This window comes from Pseudonaja textilis, chromosome 12 (assembly GCF_049901715.1).
Source record: "Pseudonaja textilis isolate UNSWEBS1 chromosome 12, rPseTex1.2, whole genome shotgun sequence".
Lineage (NCBI taxonomy): Eukaryota > Metazoa > Chordata > Lepidosauria > Squamata > Elapidae > Pseudonaja > Pseudonaja textilis.
The window spans coordinates 5,792,853-5,807,424 of record NC_142001.1 but is presented as its reverse complement, the minus strand read 5'-3'; the positions used below and the strand labels follow the sequence as shown (position 1 = coordinate 5,807,424).

At 50.1% G+C, this 14,572-nt stretch overlaps 1 protein-coding gene across 2 annotated transcripts in view; it reads left to right on the top strand.

Moving 5' to 3' along the window:
• The first annotated feature begins 2,411 nt into the window (after positions 1-2,411).
• The window catches only part of LOC113437890 (uncharacterized), a 55,653-nt gene continuing 43,492 nt past the window's right edge, over positions 2,412-14,572 (top strand). Inside the window, exon 1 of one of the 2 annotated variants that reach the window (XM_026703090.2) lies at positions 2,412-2,754. The gene's annotated coding sequence lies outside the window, so the exon portion shown is untranslated. The remainder of the gene's footprint in view (positions 2,755-14,572) is intronic. The other variant, XM_087940900.1, reaches the window with a different exon arrangement.

Genomic DNA, 14,572 nt, shown 5'->3' with positions numbered 1-14,572 from the left:
TCAAGAATCTTGGGAAACTCTGAAAAGTATGATCATAGAAGCCCAGACCAGCACAATACCACTGAGAAAGAAAAACAAGAAATTCAAGAAGAAACCAGCATGACTACACAAAGATCTCTCTGGCAAATTGAAAGACAAAAAGGACAAGTACAAAAAATGGAAAGAAGGACATACAACTAAGGCAGAATATCATCAGATAGAATCTGCAAAGACCAAGTCAGGATAGCAAAGGCTCAGAACAAACAAAGACTTGCAACAAAAGTCAAAGATAATAAAAAAAGTTTCTTCCAACATATAAATAACAAGGAAAAAAAATCAAGGAAACAGTCGGTCCACTAAAGAGAGAAGATGGCAAGGAAGTAACAGGCAACAGAGAGAAAACAGAACTGCTTAACTCATTCTTTGCCTCTGTCTTCACGCAAAAAGAAACTATAGCTCAACCCAACAAAAACATAACTGTAAAAGACAGACCAGAAATAAAAGTTAAAATAAGCAAAAATAAAATAGTAAGAGAACACCTGTCTGATCTTGATGAAAACAAATCACCGGGGCCTGATGGATTACATCCCAGAGTTTTTTAAAGGAGATGGCAGAGGTCATCTCTGAACCACTGCACTACATCTTTCAAAAATCCTGGAGCACCAGGGAACTATCAGAGGACTGGAAAAGAGCTGATATGGTTCCCATCTTCAAAAAAAGGGGGAAAAAAAACAGACCCAGGAAACTATAGCGCAATCAGCCTAACATCAATACCTGGGAAGATACTGGAAAAGAAAATAAAAAAACAGATCTGCCAACATCTAGAAACAAGTAAAGGGACCCTCTTAACTCTTCTGATCCTCTCATGGACCCCCTTTCTTTGCCAACACCTCCCCCATCTGGGGCCCTTGCTGGCTGTTCTAGGGCTGGTCCGCTTGAAGGACCTTCTGGCATTTCCTTAGCAGCTCTTAATGGGTTGAGGCACACAGTTGAGAAGCCAAGCGCAGCAGCAAAGGGAAGTAAGTTGGAGAGGAAGCCAAAAACCAATAGATGGACTAGATAACAGAGAGTCAAAGAGTCGGAAGGGACCTTGTAGGTCATCTAGTCCAACCCCTGCCCAAGCGGGAGACCCTACACCATTTCTGACAGATGGCAGCCCACTCTCTTCTTGAAAGTCTCAAGCGATGACTAGAGAACATTCCTTCCATGCCTACAAGCACAGCCAACCCCAGACAGTGTGACGTACGTGGGATCCAGGGCTGCTCTTTGGAAGACAGCAAAGTCCGCATTCTGGACAGAGAGGAGCGCTGGTTTGAACGAGGGGTCCAAGAGGCCATCTAGGTCCACACTGAACAGCTTTGTCTCAACAGAGGGGGAGGGAGACAACGTCATCTGTCTCCAGTTTACAACAGGGTCCTTTCAACAGTTCCAAGAAGGCTCCACCCCCATTTGCACCGCTCAGGTGACCCTGAGGCCATAAACAAATCTCCAAATGGCCTAAATGACCCTCTGAAAGGATGCAAATGACCAGCTGTCTGCAAGGAGCGTGGATCCTTCCATTCCCCACCCTTCAGTCAGAGCTGAAGAAGCTTCTGGGATGAGAAGTGAGAGATCTTCAAAGAAAAACAAGAAGGTTGCCTACGTGGTGTGGACACGGAGATGCCAAGTGACATCGTGGTTAGGATGTTGGACTGGAGCTGGAGAGACCCTCGTTCAGTCCAACTCCAGCTGCCCAAGGCTTCCTGGTCAATGACTGCCTGATAACCCTACCTCATAGGATTAATGTGGAGAAAAAAACGGAGCAGGAGAGCCGGGTTGAACTTTGGGAAGAAGCAGCACATCGTTACAAAACGGGGCTGCGTCTTTAATCTCCGCATCTTACTCAAAGTACCGTAATCAAGTCAGGATTTTTGTTGTACAAAAGCTACAGCAAAGTGGCACAGGAAATAAAAGAACCGTGGTTCAGAATCTGGGCTATTCAAAAACCTATTCTCAGCTCCAGTTTGGTTCGCTTCCTATTTCTGTCACTCCAGCCTCTCTTGCAGTTGTTAAGATCTGGGTCTGAGCAGAGGCCACGGCCCTATGGGACACCTTTCACACAGAAAGACTCCCGTCCGTCTCCAGCCACTCTGGAGGGCTCTGAAGCTGCCTCGCCACACACCCCCCTCCGCCCCTCCAAGCAATTTCCTGGCTCTCCCCCTGCCCTGCGCCGCCCTGGGGCCTCCTCCGTGCAAACTTCTCGCCGGAGCCTCCCCAGGTCCAGTCTTCGGACGCTCATTTGGGAGTGGGGGGAGGCAACCGCCTTCCTCCTGTGCAACCGGCGGCGCTTCCAGAATCAAGTCCGGGACGGCTGGCTAAGCGTCAAAACGCCTTATTTAGGCAACGTGGGGAGGAGCCGCTCGGGCCGGGACACCCTCCGCTCCTTCCTCTCCCTGGCTAAGAGGGAAGGAAAGTCGGCGGGCGGGGAGAAGCCCCTCCAGTTCCCTCCGCGTTCTCCCGCGGGGGCCTGCGGTCCAGCTGACGCTCTGCCCGCATTCCTGCCCGAGGATATATCCAGGGCCGTCCGGACAGCTGGGACGGGAGATGTTTCTCCTCGGGGCTGGGCTCCTCTCCCCCGCCGGGTAGAGGGCCAGGAGGCTGCGGGCGACATGCTGGCGGCCGGAGTCCCAACGGCCAGTAGTCCCCAGGATGACTTCCCGGCAGGCAGCTAGCCTGCCCCAAGGGCGCTGCAAGGAGGGGGCAAGAGCCTGGCTTCTCCCGTAGGTGCGGAGCAAGGTAAGGAAACCGGCCAGGTGGGAGGAGACCTGGGCGACCCCGTCCTCCTTCCTAGAGGAGAAGCCGCTTCTCCCCTCCTCTGCCTGGAGCCGCTTTGCCTTCCTTCCTTCCTTCCTCTGCCTTTCGTTTTTCCCAGCTACTTCGGCTCCACTTCGGTTTTATCGCCGGCGCGCTTGTTCCTGGACGGCTCCTGCGCAGGATCCGCCGAAAGCTCGTTTTCTAGGGTCGCCTGGACCTGCAGGCGGGGAGTTTGCGGCCGCTTCCTACCAGCCCCCCTCCTCCTCCCTTTGAGGTTCCCCCTTTTCCCAGCCCGTCCTCCGGGTGTCACTTTCCGTGCTGGCTGGGCAGTGAAGGCACAAGAGGGCTCCCTCTGTCCTGCGCACACACGATACCTGCACGTAGAGGAGTTTCCCTGTCACCCCAGGGATGCGGCAGGGAGGCCTTCGCAGGCTCTAGCAAAGAACTGCCTGGTCTCCCGACTGCACGAGCATGTGCCGCCTTGCAAGCATTGGTGCGCTCTTCCCCAGTTGCATGAGGCAGCCCCGCTTGGGGGAAACCAATCGGGCCTTTAGGGAATAGGAGCAGGGCTTCTCAACCTGGGCCGCTTGAAGGTGTGTGGACTACAACTCCCAGAATTCCCCCCTGACAGCACAGCAGGCAGTGGACATAGTGCCAGCTGTGGTGATTAAAAAAAGATGGAGGAAGCTCTCGGGCCAGAGAGTAAGGTCAGGGGAGGACCTGGAAGCTGTTCAAGACGGGAGAAGCTGTGTCACACGTGTCGAATGGGGGCTGTCGGACAGCACTGGGTGGGCCTGCCTAGGAACTGGTCTGAGAAAACCCTGAGATGGGCAGTGGGTCATGGCCCGGAGGCCTTTCAGCTCTGCCTGCCGCTCCCAGAGCTCAGATGGAGGTACAGGCAGACACAGGTATCATGCTGGGGGGGTGTTGGGGGGAGTAAATATTATCTGGTTGGTCTTCAGTCAATGACAAAATCCTTCGGAAACCGAAATGGGGGGTGCCCTCTGTCTCTGGGTGCTGCTACACACCCCTCTTCTCCCCTCTCTTGACTGCCTTGACCACAGCACAGAAGGGCATTTCCAGAAATTTATTTGTGGGGGTGGGGGGGAGGGAACTCTTCCGCGTTCCTCTTTTGTCAGTAGAAAACCTGTGGAGAGCTGCCTCCTCAGAAGCAGCTCTCCACAGAAGAAGTACTAGCGGTGGGTGCGGAATTGGGGTCTGGGAGGCGGCTACTCGGAAGGGACTCACCCCTCTTGCTAGCAATGGCCATATCCACACCAACCGCAGAATGCTGCGCCCCTTTGCAATTCCCCCTCAGGTGACAAGATGCAATTGCAGTTTCCATATTAGCAACATGCCGGTGGTATTAATAGAGGATCCAAGTTTTCGCTTGATGTGTGGTTCCCTTTGGGGTGGGTCAACGTGTGCCTGGACTCTACCATCTGCAGAAGAAGGAATGAGATCTCCCTGCATGAATGAAACGTTCTCAGGACTCCCGAGAAGGGCTCCAGCTGTTCTTCCTGCCTAAGAAGCTAGCTTTCTACTGGCAGGAAGACGCCTTTAGAGGGGGAGGGGAGGCCCTACAGCGGAAGCATTGGTGTTATCCCTTGACTTGTTCCTGGCTTCTAGCGTGTTTGTTAGCCATTGAACTCACCATTCTGAGTCCTGAGCGCTTGGTAGATGACTTCTCTCTAATAGTTTGGAGGGATGTATTTCTTTTCTGAAAGAGGAATCCCTTCCCAAACCTGCTCAAGTTCAAAAGTAATCCTTTCCAATCTCCTCGATCCAATGTCTTGGATGTTTCAGGCTGTTTCGGGTGTATATCACTTTAGGCAGCTCAGGGGGCTCCGGTATGGGACTTTGGGAAGGAGGTCTGGCTTACCAGAAATAAGCAAGTAATCCGTCAAAAGGCTCACGGAAAAGCTGCATCAAGTGGAGTTCTCCTTGTTTGAGAGCAATTCTCCCTGGAGCCACGAAGCTTTGGAGAGAACTTGGAGCAGATCACAGCCTGGTCAACTTGGGAAACCTTTGCCTGCTGTTCTTAGAGACCCAGCTGTAGGGAAGACAAAATCTGGCCAGGGATTTTCCCCCCACTGGAAAAGATGGCAGCCATGGCATTTTCCCAGGAGACCCGCTAGGCCGGCCAGTCGCTGGGTCTTCCCTGCTGAAAAGAGGCCCACAGCTGCTGAGTGGCTTTGGGTGCCGTCCACAGCAGGCCTGGCAGCCTCCCGGGTACCACTGTTTTCTTCCCATAAATCTCTCACCATTTCCAGACCTCGCTGTGCCTTCTTGTTTCCACAAAATTGTCCCACCGGGACATGGTAGGAGTTCCCACCAGTCTGGGCACCTAATATAAGGCTGTCAGAGTTTCAGCGTGCATCTTCTCATTCTTGTGGGGTCTTTTTAATATAATGCAAAAATTATCAGGTGACGTGCAGCCTTTGCTGTCAGAAGTTTCCCCAGCTTGTTTGGAACTGTAAAAGTTATTGTGGGGGAGGCTGGTTGGTGGGCTTTTATCCATGTATTGGGCAATGGCTAATGGGACAAGAGGACACCTCTTGAAATTATTTATTAACAAAACCATAATATGATAAAATGGTAAAATACTCTACGTTTATAGTATTGTTTCCATGCTTTCTAAGCTATGGGTAGGTTTCAACTAACTATTCCTTTGGTGGCCATTCAAAGTTGTAATGGCACTGAAAAGAAGTGACTTTCAACCGTTTTTCAGTTCCGATCTTTGCAGTATCTCCATGGTCATGTGACCAAAATTCAGATGGTTGACTCATACTTACGACCGTTGCTGTGTCCCAAGGTCACAGGATCCCCTTTTGCAGCCGTCTGACAAGCAGAGTCCGTGGGGAAGCCAGGTTCACTTAACAATCGGGTTAATAACTTATCAGCTGCAATGATTCACTTAACAACAGTGGCAAAAAGGTCATAAAATGGGACAAAGCTTACTTAACTGGTGTCTCACTTAACAACAAAAATGTTGAGCTCAATGGTGGTCATAATTCGAGGATTTCTTGTGCTCAGAACTTGCAGCGATTGAATGAGAGAGAGGCAAGCAGAGAATGACAGCAGTCAAAGAGAGTAGGCCTTCCTCATATTGGGGGGCCAGCTCTGACAAGGGAACATGCCCCACCCCAAATGGCCAGGTGTGCCACTCATGCCTCATTTAATACCCCGGCGTACAAATTATTCTATCAACCACGGCAGGCGTGGCAACCCCAAAGTTGCCTTCAACTTTCAAATCACTTCCTCACTTCCTGTTCCAGATTGCCAGCTCATGGTCCCCAAACCAATGGAGCCCCCCACTGCTCCATCCTGCAGGTCTCTTTCTCATCAGCACAGCTGGTGGAGGCGTGAACCCCTCCCTCAAGGCTCTGAGCCCCCCCCCCCAAAGCTTTCCAAAGAAATCTCAGAATGAAGAAATCACTTTTTCACAGGCCAGGCAGGAAGAGGGCCACCCCAGTGCGCAGACGCTCTATCAGATAAACAACAACTGAAATCTCCATCCGAGTGCCTTGGGGTCGGGGGGTCGGGGGGGTGGAGGTGTGTCTCTGCAGGTACCGGTAGCATCCTTGAGCAGAGTCAAGGGAGGACTTTCTCAATTCTGGAAGTGGAGGGACATTGCACGGGCTCCTACAGCAAAATGTGTCCAAAATGTGTCCAGCTCTGGGCTCCTGGGGCTGGGGGCGCATTTGGAATTTTAACAATATATTTTTGAGAGCACTTCCCCGAAAAAGGATTGTCATGGTGAATACGGCCAGCTGTAATACATCCATCTTTGCCCACACCCCTCCCCACCCCCAGGGTCCAAGTCCCCTAGAAGAGGACAAAGGTAGCTGCGTTGGGACAGTTTGGACAATCCAAAAGTGCTGAACTTTTATAAAACAAAGTGCAGACAGGTCTGGAATAATTTTTTTAATATATTAAAGGTGTTGTACAAAAGTTAACACCTGTTTTCATCATAAGCTACATTTGTATGTCACCTTGGCTGCGTTACTGAATATAGCCCGTTTCTAAGTTCACACAATGCATAAAATTTGTAACATAACCAAACAAGGTAGATTCCCACCAGAAGCTGAGCCAAAGAAGCCAAGATGAACTTGAAGAAAGCCGAGTGTCGGTGGCAAATGAAGCCGGCGAGCTTTAGAGCAGGGGTGTCCAACCTTGGCAACTTTAAGACTTGTGGACTTCAACTCCCAGAATTCCTCAGCCAGCTGGCTGAGGAATTCTGGGAGTTGAAGTCCACAAGTCTTAAAGTTGTCAAGGTTGGACACCCCTGCTTTAGAGTATTTGAGGATCTTGGGTGAGCCTAGAAAATGAGGCTGACATCTGCTGCCCACTTTCTCAACAGTTTTCTTGCCCTACAAAGGACACCTTAGTTGTCTCCTTGCTCCCAGGTTGGTTGTGAGTTTCAGGTTCCTCTTGTTGGTGTGTTTGAGCCATGCTTGATTGTTAGAAGGTGTGTGCATGTGTGTGTGTGTGTCCTCTTGCTAGTCCTCCTTAGTTCTAATTTGGATCTCGCTTTGATCGGTTTCCATCCATTACTTCTTGACCTGCCTACAGATGCTTTGGAGAGTAGGTTGACTTCTTTGTGACAGCCCCTTATAGATATTGGGAACACCACTATCATGCCACCCGTAGTCCTTCTCTTTGTTCAACTAGACAATCCCAGTTCTTGCAACCGTTCTTCATACTTTTTAGCCTCCAGCCTCCTTATCATCTTCGTTGCTCTTCTCTGCACGCTTTCTAGAGCCTCAACCTCTTTTTTGTATCATGCTGACCAGAACTCTCTGGTTGCAGAGAGGGTCTCTCCTCCTCTGTCCTCAGCCTTTCCAAAAAGGCCTGTGGGGAAGAGGGGGCAGGAGATTTTGGTAATCGGGTTGAAGCCTGGGAAGCCAAGGGGTCTTCCTGACATATAAGGTGGTCTTCTAATTGCAATCACATCAGCTAGAAGAATTTCCGAACTGGCGGCATTGTCAACGAGAAAGGACCTGCGGACAGAGTGATTCTTCAATTGGATCTGGAAAATGGAAAAATAACCAGCTGTGCAGAAGGAAAACTGGGCATTCCTGCTGTCTCTTTCCATGAGAATTTCATTGCAATGTTCTTCCACTTTGGAAAAAAAGGCAAAAACAAAGTTCCTTTAGCATCAAAGAGGATGCCTTTCTAACACTGGGAGAAATTGTACCACAGCCCAACACAATTAATTAATTCCACTGAAGCTTAGTCCAAGAAGAAACTCTAAGTAGCATATCTAAGGGTCAAGGTACACAAAATGCCATGTGGTTTCTTACATTTCATAACTGGGATTCTTGTCCACCAGAGCAATAAATTAAAAGGCTGTTTTAAGAGAAACTTGAGACACTCTTTTCGTTTTCAGATGGATAAGCTGTTTGGTGTGAAGGCTCACTGTTTGTTGAGAATGTGGAGCGTTTATCACTTGAGGCCGGGCTCCGTGATTCTATAGGGCCGCCACCTCGTCCTTCTTCATCCTCCTTTCGCCACTCAACAAATAGCCTTTGCAGTTTTGACCAGAAGCAACAGCAGGACCAAAGGCAGGACGACGGCCGTCAGCTTCCAGCCTCCTTAAAAAGCATGGACTGCCTGCAGCTTTAAGAGAGTGAAGGCCACGTGTTTCAAGGAAGGCTGCTGCTGCTTCCTGTAAATTGTATGCTGGCAAAGGGAGGCGTTCTCTGTTTGAGGCCTTCTGTGGGGAAGCCGTGCCATCGTCTTCCAAGGGCTTTGCGAGCTGTGTGGGATGCTTGCTTTAGGTGAAAACGGGGGGGTCGTTGTTGCAAAGAGCAGGCAGATCTGAGAAGATGGCTTCTGGCTTACTGGAGGGAAACACTGGAGTTTTTACACCTGGGGACCGCAGGCCAAAGGGCACGTCTTGATGCGACCACACATTCGCCACAGACACATCGTGGAGGATCTGTGCAGATTCCTAAGCATTTGGGGCAGGAAGGGAGCCCTTGTAGGCTGCCTTTCCCTCTAGTGTTCCCACCTGCGTGGGACCAGAGACAGCAGCATCTCTCTCCAGTTCTTCTCCTACTCAAGAGCCGCTCCAGCTCAAGGTGAAGTATATCTCTGGGCAGCTGTGCAGACCACGAGGCGGTGCCCAAAGTGTCACGACCACAATTGGCTGCTTCAAAGTTGGGATAAAGGATCAAAGCCGTGTTCTGAATGAGAAGGAGGGGGCCGAGGAGAAAACCCGCTCCCCGGTCTCCCATCTCTTCAGAAATCCACACGCACAAGAGACTCGCTGTTCTCTTGAGGCTGAAAACAGCCTTGCGCTTTCTCCAAAGTTCTCCTAAGAAAGTGGCTTCTGTTTTTTTCTACTTTCAGGGTTGAATTCCCCCCCGCCCCCCCATCTTAATTCTCTCTTGATGAAGGTGTTGTGCTTGCCTTCTTGGAGACAGAGGAGGCTGCTCTTGCTGGTGAGGATTTGTTCTTTCCATCCCTTAGTAGGTGCCCCCCCCTCCCACTCCCAAGTGGAAACGTCCCCAGAAGGAGATGCGGGCTGAAGTCTCCCCATGGAATTGAATGGAAGTGGAAACAATCGGAGGTCACAGAGAGGGAAAACTGGGCAAGAAAGTGCCGGATGCAGGAAGCTGAATTGGGCACTGAGGCAGGAGGTGGCCAACTCACAGGTACACCAGGTAAAAATGGGACTGGTAGGGGAGTCAAAAAAAGTCAAGATGGGGTGCCTGAAACCAGGTCAACAAAGCTCTGGTCTTACAATACACATTAAACACCAGCCTTGCCTTCCTTAGAATGATTGCAGGTGCCATCTTGGTTTTTTTGACACCCTTTGTAGATGCTCTGGTTCTACAGCCCCAGTTTTACCCAGTCTAGTATCTGAGTTAGATACCTGTGGATGACCCTGGGCTGGTTATCTCAGATGCTTTGTCTTGTAGGAACTAGCCATCATTCTGCCAGCTTGTGTGAAGGTGGCCATGGCATTCAGTTCCGCTCTGATCTATTTCTTTTGGCCATAGATGAAGAGTTGTGCTTGGCCGGCATGTGGTTTAGTGTGTTGGAAAAAGCCGCCCCCCCTCCCATCTTCCGTGCAGCCAAGCCTCGTCACCACAGCAGTGTCTGCCTGATGTTCCACATAGCCCACTTGGGAGCTTGTAATGAGAAGAAAATGTATTCGCAAACTGCATGCCGTGTCCTTCTGTGTTTTTACCGCTCTCTTGAAGAGCAAGAGTTGTAGTCTGACTTCCTTACACAAAGAAGACTTGCTAGCCCGGTGAAGGCAAGAGCCCTTTGCAAACCTTTTGTTGGAAATAAATAACTCTATAGTGCTGACAAATGTCTGGGAAACTTTGTGAGCTCAAAATAATCTGATCTTCCAAAAACAGACAGGGTGGGGTTACATTTGCATCCAGCATCAAGAGACAGAGAAAACAGGATGTTTTCTTCCCTATGCTAGAACTTATTTGTTCTGTTCCTCACTGAAATGTCAAGCGAGGGCCAGGATTTTGCTTTTGGAGTTGCCAGAAAATGTTTCGAAAAAGAAGAGAGCAATTTAAAAAAAGAAAAAAGCACAAACCACGGAGGACAAAGCAACAGAAAAAGAAACTTTGATTTCTGCAAACTAAGATAGGTGGGGCTATTCTGACCTCTTAGATATGGTGAACTTCAACTCCCATAATCCCCAGCTAGCACGGCCGGGCCAGGTTTTCTGACAGATTATGGGCGTTCAGACTGGAGAAGACTATTTTTAACAATAATTATAGGGGACTTCGGATACATTCAAAATTTTGAGGTTTCTCATCCTTACGGGAGAGTCATGCTAGCAGAATGGGAGAATGGAAATCACACTCAATAACCAAGAAAAATAAACAGACCATTTAACTGAGCCCAGTCGGAAAAATCGCCAGCCGCCTCCGGGCAGAAGCAACGATGACGTGTTGTTTTCAATTCCGTCTCAATGCTGTCCTTCAAAGGTGCTGCGACTGGAAAGAAAGGTGTACCGGCAGGAAGGGTGCAGCTGGTGGCCCCTGAAGACAAGGCTCACCTGTCAGTCGTGCCTCAGGGACCCCAGAAGCCAATGGCTGCTTTCCACGATCTGCTTCTAGCAGGACGTCACAAGTGACCCTGAGAAAATGTCCATTGAGCATCCATCTCTGCATGCATTTGATTTCTTGGAAACATTCTGTCTCCTTTTGAGCATGAGAAGGACTCCATCGGGGATGTTCTAGTTTTTCCGTAGGACACTAACTGGACATCAACTCTAAGGATGGCTGGAAAGGAAGTAAAGTCACCTGTGAGCCTGCCTCGGGCCTAAGCAGCATTTCCCTACCTACTAGCACTCCGTTGGGAAAGGTGCCCCTTTCCTGGGCTGGAAATGTTGGTGGAAGGTCATCCCTCCAGGCACCGTGAGGGTCCTGTGCAGTTTCTCCTGGGCCAGAGAGCCGATTCCCCCGGGACACAAGTAGGAAGGGGGCCTTTCTTTTCCGTTGCTGCTCTCTTGAACATGGTTTTTAAAGTTCTTTTGCAGGTGCTTTCGGCAGTGGGATGGCTTGCCTGCTGAAGTGGTGGGCGCTCCATCACTCAGGATTTTAAGAAGAGTCTTGACTCTGTCATGATAGATTGTCGCCTGCTTGAGTCGAGGGTTGGACTGGAAGGCCTTCCAACTCTGCGGTTCTGCTGTTCTGTTCTGCTTTCGCCCTTGCTCTGCTTTGCGTGTCAGCTGAAAGTAGCTTTATGTCCAGGCTCTTAAAGGAGGTTGCAGCACATGGCATCGCTCTTGAAACTCCCTACTTCTCCTCTGATGGACCAAGGAGGGAGCGGGGAGAAGTGGCTTCTTTACCCGTGCCACGAGGCTGGAGTTTGCATCAACTGCCTCCAGGTATTCTGGCTCTGGGCAGGCTGGCACAGCTTTCCTTCTCCGCTCAGTCCCCCTCCCGGGGCCTATTGGTGGCAAGAGCTGTTTACCGCAGGTTGGGCTCCAGGAGGAAAGACAAGTGGCAACAATATACTAGCAGTAGTAATAGTAGTAGTAGCAGCAGCAGCAGCAGCAATAGTAGCCATGAAAACCCAAACATTAACATTGAAAGAGGGTAGGAGGAACGATATATACACCCTCTTATCACGTTTTCTTTTGTTCCTTCTTGGAGGGCTAAACCCTAAAGGGGCCTTTGGTGGCAACAGGACTGCAAATGGTCAGATAGCCTCTTTCCCCCAGCTCCACCACGGCATCTTTGAAGACTACGCAGTGCATTGGCAGTGGATAGAGGTACGTTGCTTATGAAGCGTAGAGGCATTCGTGTTCTGCTTTAATGGAAACCAGATGCAGACTATGCCTGGCCAAAAGTGCCTTCTCCTGCCAAACTGCAGATGAAGTGATTCAATCAGCAGGGAAGCGTTGCCAAAACTGAAACCGTGGCCACGCCACTCTTGGGAGGAGCTCCAGGAGGTCACTGGAGATGGTGGGGGTGGGGAGGGGAGACGAGGAAGGGCCATTAAGAAATGGGTGGGGTTTCCAGCAGGGCCGGGCGTGGGGTGGGGGGACTTTTGCCTAAGGGAAGGGGTGCTGGATGTTGTTGGGCACCCTTAAGCTCCTATACCCATTTCTGGCGTTGTGCAAGCAGGAATTTTAGCCTGCAGAGTGGGGGCTCAGGTGGAGGAGGGGGAGCAGGACCCCTTGGCGTGCCTTCTACAACTGCATCAGGGCTGGACAGGAGTTTGATCCTTTAGGGCAGTGGTCCCCAACCTTTTTTGTGCCGCAGCCCAGTACCGGCATCACAAAAATCATCTGCGGCCCGGTACCAGCATCAGCACGCATGGCAAGGCGAGCCAAGTGACCGGCCAGACAGCCGTCCTCCGCTTCTCCCCGCCACCTTCAACTCCTCCTTTGTACCTGTGTCGATGGGCTTCACAACAGCTTCAGGATGGTTGCTCGGTTCGCCTTGCCATACGTGCTGAAAGAATCCTCGTGCCTTAGTTTTGTTCGAAGCCGCCCCCCTCCCTCAATGAAACTAAGGCGCGAGGATTCTTTCAGCACCCAAACGCCGCTTTCTACCTGGAAAAGCTCACTGGAAGCACTTTTTCATCAAAACAAGATGGCGGCGCCCAGCAAACCGGCAGCCCGGTAGAAATTGTTCCACGGACCGGTATTGGTCCGGGGACCGTTGGTTGGGGACCCCTGCTTTAGGGCACCTAACGGACCTTGTAAACTAAACCTAGGCCTAAACCAAACCAAACGGTCCCGATCAATTAAGGGTTGTGCAAATGGAAGTCCGTGAGGAATCCCCTCCCTCCCCAAAAAACATTTCTTCAAATGTTCCCATTGGCTTCTAAATTCTTAATAGTTCAAAAACTAATTCTATTTTTAATGACGTTTGATGCAATGCCAATTTCTTGTCTGTGTTTGGGCCGTTCATCCCAAAGTTGTCCATCCCTGTGAATGAAGCAATGGAGGAGAGTGTTTGTTAGCTGGAAAAAAATCTACTTTCCCTCCTGTATCAGCTCTCCGGTGGCAGCCGCTGGCGATGTGATCCAGTGTCTGCTGAGGAGCCCCCTCCCTCCCGCCCGCCACATTCGGGGATCCTCTGCCCCATTGAAGCAGGGAGTCTGGTGGGTGACATCAAAACCTAATTTGGGGGTCAGATCAGGTATATTTTCCCCAGAATCTGGATGTTTGACAGTCCAGTTTACTACCCACTAGGATTTTACATCCGAGTTGCAGCTGCTGTGCCAGCATCAGTGGGGCGTACCTGGGTTTAAGCCTCCCAAGGAGTAAGACTGGCCTGCCGGAGCGGGTTGCCAATAGTTTTTTTTGTGCCCTCCGAGAAGGGCATCCCGTCATCGTCCGGCTGGTGGTGGGACGTGGATCAGATTGGGAAGCCTGGTCTTGAGGCACCACTTAGGATCTCAGTCTGGCTCCATTGGATAGGTGGCCTACCTAGTAATGCATAGTAATCCACTTACTCCATTCTTATGAATGGAGTAATGCACTTACTCCATTCTTATGAATCAACACATTTTAAAACATAAGCTATAACTAATATATAATTTTGGAATGCCTCAAACCTTACAAAATTGATTATATATTTCTATCATATGCAGAATTATGAGCTGCTTCTATATAATTTTATTACTACCGTGTTTCTCATATAATAAGGATGAGTCTTTTTTTTTTTTGAGTCCCCCAAAAATGGCTAGGTCGTCTTTTCGGGGGTGACTTAATTCCCCCCCCCCTTGCATCTTCGGGCAGGCGGGCAGCGACGGCTTGGATGTTGACCTCAGCATTGGTGGGGAACTTCGTATCAGGGTCAATGCAGGCAGCACCATATCTGGGTGTGCAACAAAAGTACTTTCTAACGGCAAGCGCCCCCCCCCATTTCCCCCCCATTTCGCATGTTTTAATATAGGCCTTAATTTGGGGGGAGGGGCTTAATTTCATTTCATGCCTATAAAACATTCTGGGACTTCCTATTGGGGGAGGCCGTATTGTTGGAGAGACAGGGTATTGTCCCTGCACTCTTTGCCATCTGCTAAATAAATAATAGATGAAGTACTACATAAGTAATCACTAGAGGCTTTGAAGAAGAGACTGGACACTGAAATAGTATAAGGATCTCCTGCCTGAGCAGGGGGCTGGACTAGAAGATCTCTGAAGGTCCGTTCCAACGACGACGACTATGATGCATTTATTTTACTTAAGCGTGATAGAATTCATACATCATCCTAAATTATGGCTGGGTTTGATGGCATACTAAGTCGCAGGCTGCTTTTGCAAGCCCTGTTAACTGCCTCCCCCCACCCACCCCCGGTATCT